The sequence below is a fragment of the Harmonia axyridis genome, chromosome 1 (assembly GCF_914767665.1).
Source record: "Harmonia axyridis chromosome 1, icHarAxyr1.1, whole genome shotgun sequence".
NCBI classification, from domain to species: domain Eukaryota; kingdom Metazoa; phylum Arthropoda; class Insecta; order Coleoptera; family Coccinellidae; genus Harmonia; species Harmonia axyridis.
In genome coordinates, this window is record NC_059501.1 from 81,498,220 (window position 1) to 81,506,451 (window position 8,232).

The 8,232-nt window shown below is 30.6% G+C and overlaps 1 protein-coding gene across 1 annotated transcript in view; it reads left to right on the plus strand.

The window, feature by feature from the left end:
• Window positions 1-8,232, plus strand: part of LOC123676148 (knirps-related protein-like) — a 45,060-nt gene that overhangs the window by 12,523 nt on the left and 24,305 nt on the right. The window lies entirely within an intron of this gene.

The window sequence follows — 8,232 nt, forward strand, 5'->3', positions numbered from 1 at the left end:
GTATCATCAGTTTAAAAATTTTACTAGTTGAAATAATATAAAAAACGAAAAAAAATTACAATATGGAAAAATGTAACATTTTCAAGAACACTTCAGTTGATTTATTCACAAAGTGAAACGGAGCATCTTTTACACTTTGATTCTCTTAAGCTTGACCACCAAATTCTTCGAAAAATTAATAATTTCAATATAGCTATGTGTAAAATACAAATAAAATGTTCTTATGAAATATATACAAAAGGGGAAGATCTCACCTCTTTATTATTATTATATAGGTACTTGTTTTTCATTTCTCGTGAAAATTGTTACAAAAAAGAAATGATATTGTGTCATTCTGTTTTCTTGTTATGTCACAGAAAGTTTTGACACCAGATTCATAATCAGACGACTGAATAATTCAAATCAATATGAAAATCACTTAATGATCCTAACTTCACGTTACTATTTTTCTGATTTTTTGCTGTGTATATTTGTATCTTTCACGTTTAAAGACGACACCTGAAAAAGTCATGCTATACAGGGTCCTGCAATAGTGCGTTAGGCTTCCATAGCTGCCAAACCAGACGTTTTAGGAATTTAGTTGAAAAGCATTCCCTTTGTACTTTCAATTCTGCATCTCTGGAAATTATTTTCTGATATACAGGGTGTTCAAAAAATTATTCAACAAATGAGTGATTTTTTAAATGGAACACATAGGAGTGAAAATAATCCTAAGGTTACTTCTGAAAAAATGTGAAGTTTTAAACTGTGTACATCATCATGAAAAAAATACAGGGTGTTAGATTTGAAGAACTCGAGAAAGAACAATTTGAAATTCTTCATTCATTGATAACGGACACCCTGTATAAATGAGGTTGATCTTTTACGAACGATGACTAGGCAAATTTTTAAGTTAAAAGAAATTATGATCAAATTCATATTTCTATCGCTTCTGGAAATCGGTAAAGGGCTTTTACCGAACTACCGTTTCGTCGAAATTTTGCAGAATTTTGAATAAGATCCGTACCGTTGGAAAAATATCCCTAATATTTTTCATCATGATAGAGGTATTGAAGAGCATCGAAAATATGCAAAAATATAAGGGGTGTTGCATTTAAAAAATCACTCATTTGTTGAATAATTTTATTTGGAAGCACCCTGTATATCAGAAAATAATTTCAAGAGATGCAGAATCGAAAGTACAAAGGGGATGCTTTTCAACTAAATTTCTAAAACGTCTGGAAATTAAAAATCAATGACTGAATTTGTTGTCAAATGTAAATCAATAGAAGAAAGCACGGGCGTAGCCAGGGGGGCGGGTTTTGGGGGTTCAAACCCCCCCGAAATGTTTGAGATGTCAAAATTTATTAATCTTTTTCTTCTTTTGTTCTCATTTATTTCTATGAAAAAAAATTCTTATTTCTCCCATTAGCCTTTCTGTATACGCCTTTGTCTTAAAACCCCCTCCGAAACTGAAACCTGCCTATGCCCGTGGAAGAAAAGGATAATGGCTACAAATTTAATGAATAAACTTTGATACTTCTGAAGCTGCACAGATAATTTTGATAACATCAAATGACTTGCAATCTTGCAAATGCAAGTAACATGAGAAGAAAAAGTAATAATTTTGAGAGGCAATTATGGTGTTTTTATTATTGAATTTCCGAAAAGCTATGCATAAACAATTATCTTATGTTTCCTCTCTGTCTCTCACACTTTCTCGTCAGATTTCTGATGGTCGCTTGGCAAGTTCTAGTCATCTTAACTTTTTACAAAATATTTTACCCGGCATGCTACAAGGTATTTTAACAGGAATACATTTTCAACATGATAGAGCTGGACCTCATTTTAGTTTAGAAGTGAGGAATTACTTTCACAATATATACCCAAATAGATGATCTTAACCCACTTGATTATTTCTTCTGTAGAAAATTGAAGGATATGGTTAAAGCTGAACACATCCATTCAAGAGTCTAGGTGATGAATAAAATAATGAAATGTCTATATGAATATTATAAGAATATAAGTTTTTACCATATGAAGCTTCGCAATCAATAAAAGACAAGGCGTTCTATAAGAAAAAAAAAGTTTCCTTAAATTTTTGGTGCATCATATGTATTTTCAAAAAATTTAAGGATGTAGCTATAATGATGCTGTGTCGAAAAGATTCGAAAATTTCATCTCTTAGGTAAAAGGTAAAAGAGCGATGCGTCAATGGTAAAACACTCTGTATAGGATGATATTCAATATGACTTTCCATATTCTATTGCGATGCGATATAAGACGACATGTTAAAATATGGTAAATAATTTGCAGATTCGTAAAGTTCGTGATCCATGCAGTTTGAAGGGTGCAATTCGAGTCCTATTAAAGAAAAATTGACAAGATCATTTTTTTGAATGATCAATTAAGTATCATATATTTATTTTAGTAATATTATAACAACAGCATATTATGAAACGAAATGTAAACAGTATCCACCTTGAAAACGCACACAAAACTGGACAATTATTCAATTTTTTCCGATTTAATTAAAAAAAAAATATTTTAATGCAGAAAGTTCTTCTTCTTTGGTGCCACAATATACACTGTGTCCGTAGAGTATGGAACCAATTCATTTTTCAGCTAAACAGACCATTTCAAGAAATAATCCTGAAACACGTCGATTTTTGATTTTAATTTACCTTATTTTAAAATAATAATCTAATATACAGCGTGAATTACTTTCGAGTAATGACATCACCGTCATTTTTTTTAATATAACACCCCCATTTCGTCTCAATTTTCCGATTACTCCTAGCTGAGCTGATTCCAAAAATGTATCACATGCTGATTCCAATTGGTACAGGGTGGACAAAAATACAATAGTTTTGTGTGTGCTCATAAAGTAACGCGTAACATTCTTCATTAGTTACATTAACAATATTATCAAAAATACTTATTGTCTAGCGGAAATTGGTTTGAATGTAACAAACTGTAGTTTGTTACATTTTTAGTTTAATAAAAATGAGCTGTTTCCAAACATGTTTGGTACTTGTGGTCTAGCAGACAGAATATGAAAGAACTTATTTCTTATCAATTTAAAAAAAAAAACATAGTCGTCTATAGTTTTTTTGTGAAATGTCATTATTTGTTCAGTAATTTATTGGTGTTCAATGACAGTTTATTCTACAATATTCTTGGTATTCGTAAATGTTTTAATTATTGCTTAGATTTAATTTATTATTTTTGTCCACCCTGTACCAATTGGAATCAACATGTGATACATTTTTGGAATCAGCTCAGCTAGAGTATTCGAAAAATTGGGACAAAATGGGGGTGTTCCATTCAAAAAAAATTGACGGTGACGTCATTACTCGAAAGTAATCCACCCTGTATATTAGATTATTATTTGAAAATGCGGTAAATTAAAATAAAAAATCGACGTGTTTCAGGATTATTTCTTACAATGGTCTGTTTAGTTAAAAATGAATTTGTTCCATACGGACACAGTGTACCTATTATGATGTCATATACATATATCTAAAAGGGACAAATCGGTAGTTCCAATTATTGGCAATTATCATTTTTATATGTTTTTTCTTTTCCTCAAGGAAATTGTACCAAAAAAGCGTTGTTTTGAAAGTAGTTTTCTATCGGGCAATGGAATTCGATATTTCTTCAAAAATTTACCTTAATATGAATATGAACTAGAGCGCGATTTTAGATAGGTGCTTTTTCATTTCATTCGAGGAATTTTACAAATTCCAAAACGAAGACTGAAAATTTCAGATGATTAGAAATACTAATTGGAATATTTCCTGATGATAACATCTATGTTGACTAAACGACATTACCAGACCAAAATAAATTGGAACATTCCTACCAAATTGAATTATAATATCAAACTAAATAAAAAGTTTCTGTCTTGATTTGTCGTTTATCGAATATAATGCCTAAATGGCACTTAAACTGACCTAATTGCCATTCTTAATTGATTTTGAGTACTAGATATATTTCCGACAAACTTTCATAGGAGCACAGTCTTTTCTGAAAGGTTTCACGTTGAGCTTTTCGATGTCGAAAAACTCAACGTGAAACCTAGAAGATTGTGCAAAAAGATGTCCCACCCAGAGGATGAATTTTCACTTACTCAAGTTGTTGTTAGTGCATCCGAAAAAATTCAAAATACATCGAGATTATGGAAGATATACATATGGTGGTCAATGAGTACGACTATAAAAAATTATCAGAACATATTGATATTAAAAATCATTTTTGACAAACTCCGCTATACCTAGTCAGCAGTAATCCTTGCTTGGAGTGAACGAAGTTTTTGATTGAAAATCTAGCAGATTTATTATACTACAGCCATGAAAAACGGTACACACAGGCTTAGTTTTCATTAAAAAGAAGGGTAAGTCAAAATATCTAGATTTGTTACATAGTTATTTTTAAGTGACTTAAGATTCTCTGATTTAACATAACAAACTCTTTTAACTTTAGTATGCTTTTTTCGTTCATCAAATTAGATCTAATTTTTAGGACTTTTGGTAATGAATGAATGTTGTTATATTTTTTTACGAGTACACAATATTTGAAAGTTAGTCATTGATAAATAATGTGAATAATGATGAATAATTTTTTCCGAATACAGACATGTATGTATTACTCGTTCTTCAAAAAGGTTGAATCCTTATTCAGATTCACTATTAAAGAGTACCATTTGGGGAAGAAAATTATTATTTTTTTTTGATTTAGTGCCACTTCATTATTGAAACATACTTTTTTCAAATTCTGCTCTAATTTCTTAATGTTATGCAGTCAACACGATATTGGGCCGAGCTAGTAGAATTGCAACTGCCATTTTACATAATAAATTTCGATTAGGTCCGATCTGTTCTTAGTGAAATATAAGGTTCCATGAATTTTTGCATACAGCATGAAATTGTTATTATATATTACACGTATAAGACAAATTCTTATTGGTTGAAAAGGAATTAAATAAAACAATTGTGTTGCTCTGAAAACAAAGATTATAATAATACAATTACATTGTTCACCTAACTAGCCAACATACCTAAAAAGAAAGAAACGACAATTAAAGTTTCTTTTCTAAACAATTCCTTTTCTATATTAATTCGAAATGAAAGATCTAAATGATATTGTTGATATTGTTCAGTATGTTGCCTAGTAACAATAATTGTCATAGGATTAAGTATTCAATATAACCCTGGCCTTGGCACCATAGACTCTGTCTATGGTAGTTAAAAATTAGCATAATCTATGGGGTAAGATTAGAATTGAAGAAATATAATTTCTTTACATCTTCCCCCTCGCAAAAGAAAAATTTTACAAATTTTATTCTCGTGGATTATTAACTCATTCAAAAAAAGCATACAACATGAAAACATCTTGGAGTTGATTAGAATATAATATAAAACTTAAATTATATTGTAATGGTAATATATTTCCAAAAATTCATCATTTCGAAATTATTGGTGCTAGAACTTAGCGTTGAGGCATATTTTATTTGGTTGGTAAAATGGTTTCAAAGACGTTTTCATTCTGAAATTTTCAAAATTTGATATATCGAGTTTTGAGCCATCAACATTTTTTGATAGTATTCGAGAAAAAAATTCATTCATGTATTTGTAAATGATAAACAAAATTCAACTGGCCGTTTAGTAAATATGATTTGCTTCTCTTATATTTTCAAAACTACAAATTCGATGGAAAATTGACGAAGAATAAAGATCTTATGGTGTTGAAATTTTGCTTGTGTACAAAAGAATAACCTTTTCAAGTCTAATGCAGAATTTTATGTTGATCGCGTCACCAAATTATATTAAATTCAAGCAGAATATGTTGGGACAATGGCCCCATATTACGTAAAAATAGATCAGCCTAGCTTGAAGTCAAGTTTGTTTAGGTAAAATGGTCTCTCGAATGTTCATGCTGAATTTTAGGAGGATTGTTCCATTAGAACTCCTCATCTAGATGAAATAACCGACAACAATGACTTCATAATAAATTGCATCATATCATTCAAAGGGTTTTTGAATAAGGCGTTTCATTTTGAATAGTCCACTAAATGGGCGGATATCACTTTTGAAGCTATCGTATTTTGATATTTGACAAATGAAAACTGCGATAATACTAAAAACGAAATGAACTCAGACCCATTTACATTCATCGACTGAATTATTGAGATGATTAAATAATTTGATATAGATATTCCAAATATTAAAGTGATGAATTACGATACTGCTATATATATATAATATATATATATATATATATATATATATATATATTTTTTTTTTTTTTTTTTTTTTTTTTTTTTACCTTCACACGCAATGTGGGTAATATATATATATATATATATATATATATATATATATATATATATATATATATATATATATAAACAATAAACAATGGTTTAAGGGGTGTTGGAAAACTTCAATTGTTACTAACTTCTTTATTTCATCAGTCGACGTTTCGATCCTTGGTTGGGATCTTCTTCAGGACTTCTATAAAACAAACAACATACAAATATAACAAACATTGCAGAAAAGACAACATGTTAAAACGCACCGAAATGCGAAGAGTTACCAGATCTTAAGTTGCACTGAATCTTATACAGATTTGGAGGAAAAATTATTAATTAACTTGAACACAAAATAGTCTCTAATACAATAACGTCTCTTTTTTATATCACACACTTCCTTATTCTCTTGAAAACTTATTTTTGAAATTCTTTCTTCATCCATCTGACAACTGCGTAAAAAACGAAAGGGGTTAGGTCGGGTTCATAGAACATCATAGATCTTCAACTGACATTGGAGAACATAGAACTTGAGATCAACAACTCACTCTCACTAAGTTGGTTTGAATGTATCAGATATGAATAAATGTTGCTAATGTTCTCTATATCCTTTCTGTAGTTCATGGAATTTTCATGTCGCTTAATGTGAATCATCTCCAGGAAACATCTTTTTCTCATATTCTCCTCGCACTCCAAGACTGTCACCGAATCATAGTCCATTCGATGGTCAACTGATCTTACATGTTCTGCCAGTGCACATATCTTTCTAGGATTCTTAATGTCGCTGATATGTTGAGTTATTCTTCTTTTAAGTTGTTGGGATGTTTGTCCGATATACACCTCATCACAATTTTGACAGGGTATTCTGTATACAACACAGCTTTTCTTATCAGTTTCTATCCTATCTTTCAAATTACTATAAAGTCTCTTTAATTTAAATTCAGTTCTAGGTATCACTTTGATGTTATCAGATTTTAATAAGTTTATTAAGGATTTTGTCATTACATTAATCAGTGGAATGGAAGTAAATATAATTCTCTGATCTAAATTGGTGGATGCGATTTCGTCATTATTCTGTGGCTGTCCAGAATTCGATGAATTGTGTATCAATTTCTTTAAAAGGTTCTTGGGGTAACCATTCTCAAGCATCAACTGATATAATAGTTTCATATTCTTCTCCTTCAGAGTGGGGTGTGATATTCTTTGTATACGATTCTTCAATCCTGTAACCATATTGATTTTTTGTCTCTGAGGGTGGTTGGAAAAATAATGCAAGTATCTACCTGAGCTAGAGGGCTTTCTATACCAATCAAGAATCAGTGTATTGTCAGGTCTTCTAATGACTAGGGTATCTAGGAAAGGCACACTATTGTTATTTTCTAATTCTATGGTAAATTTTATAGACTCACTCTGTCTGTTGAACCTTTCAAGAGTGTAAGATGTCTTATCACTGGGAACTGCACAAATGATGTCATCTACATATTTTTTAATAAAAGGCATCTCAAAGGGGATATCTGTTAGGATGCCATCTAGGAGGAAATCCATCACTACCTCTGCAATGGAAGGGCTGAATTTAGACCCCATTGGGGAACCTAGTATTTGGTTGTAGAAATTACATGATGTTCTATGAACCCGACCTAACCCCTTTCGTTTTTTACGCAGTTGTCAGATGGATGAAGAAAGAATTTCAAAAATAAGTTTTCAAGAGAATAAGGAAGTGTGTGATATAAAAAAGAGACGTTATTGTATTAGAGACTATTTTGTGTTCAAGTTAATTAATAATTTTTCCTCCAAATCTGTATAAGATTCAGTGCAACTTAAGATCTGGTAACTCTTCGCATTTCGGTGCGTTTTAACATGTTGTCTTTTCTGCAATGTTTGTTATATTTGTATGTTGTTTGTTTTATAGAAGTCCTGAAGAAGATCCCAACCAAGGATCGAAA